Source organism: Mus caroli, chromosome 5 (assembly GCF_900094665.2).
Source record: "Mus caroli chromosome 5, CAROLI_EIJ_v1.1, whole genome shotgun sequence".
NCBI lineage: Eukaryota > Metazoa > Chordata > Mammalia > Rodentia > Muridae > Mus > Mus caroli.
The window spans coordinates 6288137-6297300 of record NC_034574.1 but is presented as its reverse complement, the minus strand read 5'-3'; the positions used below and the strand labels follow the sequence as shown (position 1 = coordinate 6297300).

General features: G+C 34.2%; 1 pseudogene; it reads left to right on the top strand.

The window, feature by feature from the left end:
• The first annotated feature begins 4576 nt into the window (after positions 1-4576).
• On the top strand, positions 4577-4863 carry LOC110293806 (annotated as a pseudogene).
• Positions 4864-9164: the final 4301 nt, after the last annotated feature.

The following is a 9164-nucleotide window of genomic DNA, read 5'->3' as shown; positions in this document are numbered from 1 at the left end:
GCAGTTTCTTTGGAACTTCATGAAGAAATAACCTTTATAACTTAATTCCTTATATAAATCAAAGCCAGAGAGCAAGACAATTTATTTTTGTGAATTTTTAGATCTTTATATCATGTTGTCAAGACTTTATATAGACTTTATATTTATAATGCATCCATATTGTATGAATATATCAGTGTCATGTGAAAAACAAGCTTCCAGAATGAGCAAAGCCCCAAGAGGAACAAGGACAAGGCTGAAACAATCCAACAGGATGACTAATTGTCCCAATAATCCAGTCATTTCTGAAAACGTCCACTCACAGATTATAGACAGTACCTCTACGCTGAAAATGTTCACAAACGATAGTATTACATCAGAAGGTCTTTTACAAATCTCTCTTTTGCATAAGGCTCCAGTCCTACACTCAGAAATTTATACTCAAGCTATTTAAGGTTTTCAGGAATATACAAGCTCAGACTAAAGCCCACCATAGAGAAATAGATGGATCACTCTTCTCCCTTTTGTCTCAGAAAAAGGACTAATACCACAAATTTCATGAGTGTTTACTAAAAGATAGATAGATAGATAGATAGATAGATAGATAGATAGATAGATAGATAGCTTATTTATGGTATGTTTCTTTTTTGTTGGTGGTGGTTTTTTTGTTTGGTTGGTTGGTTTGGTTTTTGGTTTTTGAGTCAGGGTTTCTCTGTGTATCCCTGGCTGTCCTGGAACTCACTCTGTAGACCAGGCTGGCCTCGAACTCAGAAATCTGCCTGCCTCTGCCTCCCAAGTGCTGGGATTAAAGACGTGCGCCACCACCTCTGGGCTAAGCATAAAAATGTTAAAGAAGATTTATTTTTCCACTACTTACTCATGATCTTGTAAGCTATTTAATCAATAACCAAATAAAGCTCTCACAGTTTGGAGAACAAAACTTACTAATTTTGTAATGTACATATTTCTTGGTGTTTTATTTTTTTTAATTTTACTCATGGTGAACATCACACTTCATGCCCAGAAAAGAAAGACCCAAGAATAAATTATTGCACTTTGTGTTGTACTGGTGGGGATGCATAACAATGTCTGTGTGTATAGTTTGTCTTTGTGGCCATCTAGTTGCATAGTAAATTAAATAAAGACAGACCATTTCAAATGAAACTATTTTGTAAGCTTAAAACAAAGCATTAAAATTCCCCTCATACCTCTATAGATTGCCATTAATCATAACTCCTATTAACTAATTATAAATTATAAATAGTACTAATAATATTATCAATTTAACCCTTTTATCCTTCAGGAACTTAAAAAAGTTGTTAAATGCTTCCTTGAAAAATAAATTATCGATCGTGAAATCTCAACAGGACACTATTGTAATTCTGGTTTTAGTAAATTACAATTTTATCTTCCAGTTGCTTTCTGGTTTCTTACACTTGTCACTTAAAAAGAATTTTCAGGAACTTCACCTGAAGCCTAGAATTTAGCCAATTTTATTGTACATAGCACTTGCTATGATGACCAGTAAACACATACTAGGATAGTTCAGAGAGTGTGAAGGTAAAGAACTGTAAAGAACTATGAGACTAACCCTTGTCTGCTTGCTATTCATGGCAAAGAGCAAATTTTAAAATTATGAAACTGACAAAATTTAACCAGAAAGACTATTATGTGAGCATTAAGCTGCTATAAGCAATAAGCCCTTGAATAGTAATCAAGAGGAAGATTGTGAGTGTTGGTAAATGGTAAGAACATTAACTAACTACACACTGTTAAATCTTATGATATTGTTCATCATAAAAGGGGATCAACAAAATCTATCCAATCAACAAAATTATTCTATAGTTTAAAGAAGCTTGTGTGTGTGTCTAACATTGAATAGATCCCTTATCAATTGTATTGATATTTCCTTATATATTGATCTATTATATTAAAACTCCTTTTATTTCAGAGAAAATTAGATTTCTAATAACTCCACATAGTAAATGTGTGATAAAACCAAGATTATAATATCCATAGATACGTAAAAAGGGTTTGATAATTTCAGAATATAAAGATTTCTTCCCCATCAGTCCCTAGAGTCCAAGTCTATGAATGTGTATAAAGATGTGTATTCACATTGGGAGGAGTATTTGGAAAATTTGTGGCATAGTAACTAACTTGTGTCACTGGCCATACTGGAGCATATCTGCTTATAAAGACACAAGACTAAATAGAGGAAGTGTTAGATTTCATTCACAACCATGTCACCAAAATAACTGAGCCATAATCCTTGAGCACCTAGCTTATTTGTCTGCCTATTTGTTAGTTTGTTAAAGAGATTCCCTTAACAAGAGCTAATCATTCCTCACATACACCAAATTCATAATAGTAAGACCACAAAGCTGCTTTAGCAATGAACTGCAGTCAGGATGATTATCAAGAATATAAATGTAATTATGGTGACACACTCATGTAATACTTTTGTACTCATTACTGGTGAGGATATTTGTTGTAATCTGTGTTTTGAGTAAAAGACTAAAATTTAATATGTGACTGCCTCAAAGAATCAAAAGTAATATTTGACATGGTCATTAAAATTTAAAATAGCATTGCTACATTCAGCAGTATCTACCAGGTATTCCTGTTTAATTATATCCATAATCCATGCTTTTACTCAAAGAATGCCTAGCATCAAATAAAACTTTCTGTTGATTTTTCTCATCACATTGAAGTACATGCAAAATCTCTTATTCCAAACTAAGGACCATAATGTTTCCTAGAACCCTTTTGAAAAATGACCAATGATGGCCACTGTTCATGACTGATAATCAGTGAGGCTTAGTTAATTATTAATTTCTCTTACATAAAGTATTTTGTCTGATCTATCATCTGTGTATATTAGTGCCAGGTATTTATGAGTTATTTCACTCATTAGTGTATACCAAAATCCAGAAAGAATAGTTTTTGGATATTGTTTTCCAATAACCTGAAATTCCTGAGATAAATGAGGCAGGAGAAATTTCCTCAGCTGTAGCCCAGAAGCATATCACCAGCACCTAATGGCTTTAAAAATGAAAGGGAAATAAGCATATGATGTGTTTGAGCAATTTCATTTTAGACCATAATATTATCATCCTTCACCTTTTACAGACAGTATTCTTTGTGGTTACTTTTTATATTGATGGCTTTCACATGATCTTCTAGGTTGACTCTGGCTGGGTTGTCAAATAGCTGAGAGAAAAAAGACTGATCTCCCTTGCCTAAAAGCTGAGAATACTCAAATTAGTCCTATAATAAATGCATCCCAAGAGCCTGCCTTGTTGGATTTCTAGTAATGTCACAGGCATTTGAAACAGTCAGCTTGCCAGGAAAACAGATTCAGATTTGCTCACTGTCTTCAAGTTTTCAGTCTAAGATGGTTGCCCCATTCTTTTGCACTTATGACAGAACAAGAGAAGAGGTCTTGACAGAACAAAACTCTTCATGTCATGACCAGGAAGCAAAAATAAAGAAGGCAGAAAGGATTGGGTCCCAGAATACCCTGCCAAGTGAGCCCTCAAGAGCGAGAAGACTTCCTAATGTCCCTAAAGTGCTGTGGCTGGAGACAACACCTTTAATATAGGAAACTTTGGAGGAAATTCCAGATCCAAGCCTAAATGTCAGTGTGGATTATTCACTATTATAATGAATCATGCATAATTACTCTTCCTTTAAAACAATTATCTTAATAGGAAAATTCATATTTGTGCATGTGTATGCTATTCTAGCTTTCACCTCACAAATAAGATTGTACAATGCAATTTTAGACTAAATATTTTCTGACTCCTTGTTGACTGATATATATTTTGCAAATACCATGACTTTACTGAAAATATCAATACATACAGAACATTGAGCAGATTGTTATCTCCTCAGACTTCAGTATGTCTACCCTTAACAACTTCATTGTCTAAAGGAAAATAAAATTTGTCTGTACCTACTGGCTTTACCTCCAAAGTAAAACACCTTCATCTCTGACCTCTTCATAGCATCTGTAAAAGATTTTCACATAAAATTACCTAATTTAAACTTGATAATGGATCTAATCCAAAACACCAGAAAAAATATCCACATTTTAGAAACTAATACTCAATAGGGCAGGGGATTTCCCATATGGTAATTTTATAGTTGTGATTCTCATGTTTTATTTACACACTAACTGCCTACAAATACATCTCAGAAGAAACATAAGAAACGCTGAGTGAACTTCACAGGTGTTCACCTGTAGGAAATTCTATAGAACTTTGAGAGATAGCTTACAATGACATTTAAACCCTCTAGCAGACAATTAAAATGTTGACATTTAAATGATACAACTACTTCATAGTATAAATACTTAAAGCTTACAAATATGTTTTTAAAGTATGTTAGCTTAATGATATTAAGTCATTCTGGGAATAAGAATATATCAACAATTACTTGTCTAATGGAGGAGAGGAGACACTTTTCCTACAATGAATGCTATACATTCACTGAAAATGTGTTTTTAAAAAGATTGTTCCGAATCCACTACCCAGACACTTGAAGGTCAGTGAGTTGGTTCTGTGTTTGCTTTGGCCCACATGGTCGAACCAGGATGGATTCCTCTTCCTCTTCCAGCTTGGGTTTGAGCACCTCGGACCCTCAGTTGTAGCATTTCATCAAAGTGGACACTAAGTAGTGCTTCCGACAGCTAGTGCACTAGATGATGGAACTTGCTGAGAGAAGTACATGGATAAGCCTGGGACAAAGTTAGACAGTCTGGTTGAGGCCTATTTTGTGAACTGTTTTGAGCACTTCATTGATACAAGCCAATTCATCTTAAATCGACTGGAACAGACCCAGAAGTCCAAACCTATCTTCACAGAAAGCCTTTCTGACTGATTTCAGCATTACCTCTTTGGGAATAGTTCAAGAAATAAAAAGCTTTTGATGAGATGGTTGAAGAAATGGCTATGGGGTGGGGGCAATTAACTTCCAGTTTTCTTTATCTTCTTGGGACATCTTATCACTTGAGAGAATAAACAAAATTCAATTTTTATGTATGGACGTTGAGAGTCATGTGCATTTGGTTGTGTTTTGAAAGCTAATCATGTGAAAATAATTGACAGATAAATCAAAGTATGAGATGCATATATTACTGTTCATGGGACTATGCTTTCTCAAGGACCCTTAACTGCTTTATATAAATTTGATAGTGGAACTTCTTTCTATAATTGGATAGTGGCAACACATTGGGTAAATCTTTATTTGTATGGGTTCATTTCTGATTTTTTAGGGAGATTTTGTGTCAGAAAAATTATCAGTGAGGAAATAACCTGGCAGTATTTAACTGTGAACTTTCTTTCAAATTTGACTGTAGAAACTGAAAGGGATCCATGGAGTTCTCATACAACCCAGCTTCTTAGCTTGTCTCTCTTCCCTATGCTGTGATTTACTTGCATATCAAATTGAAAACATGGTCTCAAGGTAGACCAGGAAGCCAGGGAATCCAGAGGGCTTTAGTCATAAAGAAGTCTAGCTCATAAGAATTATTTTTACTACCAGACAGCCACAGGAAAAAGTTAGCTTACTTTGTATATAAGGACACAAAATATTCACAGATGTGCCTAAAGAACTGATAATGATTTAGGTAAGTTCAAAGCTAACAACAGTTTCAGGAAGAGGTGCATGCCTGATGTTAGTCATAAATTCTGTTAACTGCAGTCTTTTGGTCACTGAAATAAAAACTTGAAAGATCAAAAAAAAATTGGTTAATGTCTGCTATGGTATAATACAATGCCGTGTGTGTGTGTGTGTGTGTGTGTGTGTGTGTGTGTGTGTGTAGTCACATGTTTATCATATTTACGTTCTCCTATAAATTCTTTTTCTGTTTAATATAAGTGTTTCTAATTTTCTCCTAATATGAAAGAAGTAGTATCATTACTTAAGTAGAAAATTGGATCATACGTAATCCTGCTAACAGCTATTAAATACTAAGTAACATCTGAAAATATAAAGTATCAAAGTATATTAAGATAAGCATCTTGGCAATTCTCATGCAAGTGTGAATCATTTTCCAGATTTTATTTCACCCAAAATAAGAGAGCTAACAATTACCTTCTTGTCATAGATACTAAATTCCAATTTTTCATAATACTGCATGACTACAAAAATGTACATGAGCACATTACTTCTTAAGGTATCGTGCATGTGCATAGATAAAAATAGAAAATGAAGTGTTGTGTGAAGCACACCCTTCTGTTCATTATCATTTCTCTGGCAGGTCAACTTGCCTCAAGCCAAAATAATTCATTTCTGTTCACCAAGTTAACAATTGCCAGTTCCTAGTTCTCCAGCAAAAACTGTCATAACAAATGTAGAAAACAGAATCTATCACCTGCAAGGGTATAAACCATTCTTTTCATTAGTGTTGTAAAATTTAATGATACTTCCGATTATAATTGGCTTTCTTCTTTTTTTACTTTATTTACGATTACATTGTGTGGCTTCAGTGTATTTCACAGCTTAATGTCTCTCCAGTTGCCATAGCTCATTAAGCAGGGAGTAGGTTGGTCGGAAGCACCAATTAAATGATCCTATCATTGGTCCTTCAGGCAAGATAGACATGGGGCTCCCTAAAGACTTGCCAGGCCTCAAAGGTTACTAGAACCTCTTGTTTTTCCATTCTGTGATATAGCCAACATATCCTGTTGTCTTTGACAATTCTTTCTTAAGTAAACATCACAGAACTTTTGTACAATTACAAATTCAGAATAGAATTAATGGACAAGCAAAATAAAGCACAAATGGAAAAAATTACCACCATGAAAACATGACATATGCTTCCTTTTACTGTCCAGGTAAAACTGTGTGTGTATAAAGTGCTTGTGTCATATACAAAAGTTTTCCCCATATTTTTAGCTCTAGAAATGTATTCTAAGAGAGAAAATTTAATAACTGAATCCTGTTCTATTGTGTATGTTTTATTACTAAATAACAGGTTGTTTATATTTTGCTCATAAAGCTTCTCGAATCTAGAAAGGAGTTTTCCTGGTCTCGACACTCCTGTCAAACATAGCATAGCATTCCTAGCCAGTGAAAGAGGAAGAGGAAAGGCAGAGACAGGTAAACAAAGGTGAAAACTGTCTATTCACAGTTTATGGGACAATAGTCATAGAAAGCATGCAGTGCTTATGACTTTTAAAGGTATGGCAATAGCTATCAGAACCATGCATCATAAAGACGACAGCAGACAAATACAAGTTGTATTTTATATACTAGGAATGTCCTGAACTTTTAAGATAGAATTAAAACCACTCATGGAAGAATTCAATACAAAGTTCATATGCAACAATGATGATAAAATACTGCTAAAAGCACTTAATGATGCAACATGGGGTTGGGGACCATTTTTATTATAAAGTGGCTCATGGGAGCCTCGCTTCTCCTCAGTGCTCATCTTCTTGATATGTTCAGGGATTCTCTAGAAAAAAGACACACTTTAAACCAAATAACACCACTTACAGCTTAATTCTAAATTTATTAATAAGAATTCTGAATCAAAGTTATTATCTCATAGTATCAATACCTATGAAAATCAAGACGTCTAACATGCCCTCATACAAAAATTTAAGAACCTCACAAATATAGTCTTTATTTATACCATAAAGTCTCCTGACAATTAGAAAAATAATAATTTTAAGTAAATAAAACCCTACTTGCACACATAGAATAAATCTGGTTTATTATTTACAGTAAGTACATGTCAACTTCTGGTGTTGGAAGAGGACTTTGGTCAATTATTATAACAATATATACACAGATTTGAGACTGACACTGTCATGCACACGATTGTGGGTTGCTTTGCTTTAGAATGACTCTTAGGTTTGTTCTAGTTAAATTTTAAAAAGAAATTATTGAAACTGTTGGATTTAATGTAAAACATAAAATAAAGATTCTACTCAATGTGATTTACATATTGTATATCATTTTCAACAAATACCATTTGTGTTCTTGCTACCCAATAACTAGAGCTCAATCAAACATATTATGTGAATAAATTTTAAACCAATTCCATAAATAACATTTATACCTTGTTATATTTCTTCAGAATTTTGATAAAAGTGCTAAAATATTACCTTAATAATTTCTAAGTGTGTGTGTGTGTGTGTGTGTGTGTGTGTGTGTGTATGTGTTTGTGTGTGGTGTATGTGTGAAAGTAACAACATTTAAAGTAGAGTGTGATGGTTTGTATATACTTGACCCAGGAAGTGGCACTATTTGAAGATGTGGCCTTGTTGAAGTAGGTGTGTCATTGTAGGTGATGGCTTTAAAACCTAGCTACCTAGAAGCCGGTATTCTGCTATCAGCCTTCAGATGAAGATGTAGAATTCTCAGCTCCTTCTGTACCATGCCTGCCTAGATGTTGCCATGTTCCTGCCTTGATGATAATGGACTGAACCTCTGAAGCTGTAAGCCAGCTCCCATTATGTGTTCTCCTTATGAGAGTTGTCTTGATTATGGTGTCTGCTCATAGCAGTAAAACCCTAACGAAGACAGAAAGCAAGAGGATAAGGTTCACAGAAGGATTTAGAGGGAAGGAAGGAAAGGAAAAAATTATGTAATTATATTTTAATCTCAAAAAATACAAAAATTTAAAAATGAGAAAATTCCATCCTACCATTTTGAAATATAACTATATAAATTTGTATTCATCTATTAACAATTAGCTTAAAAGTAATGTCCTTTATTCAATGTTCAGTTAAGATTTTTACATAAGTACTACAGCAATATATTTTAAAATCTTGAAAGAGGGAAATATTTTTGCTTTCAGCTAACAAAGAATAGCAATGGACAAATCTATTCCACCTAAAACAACATTAAAAAATAAGAAAATATATGAAAGAAAAATATTATTTATTTATTTATTTATTCATTTTAAACTCCAGATTTTATTTCCTTCCTTGTCCACCCTCTGACTCTCCTCATCCTATGACTCCTCCTATCCACCTGTTTCCACAAGGATATCCCAACCCTCCATCTCTACCACACCAGGCCTCTAAACTCCCTGGGGCCTCCAGTCTCTTGAGGGTTAGGTGCATCTTCTCTGATTAAATCCAGACCCGGCAGTTCTCTGCTGCATATATGTTGGAGCCTCATGTCATCTGGGGTATACTGCCTGGTTGGTGTTCCAGTGTCTGAGA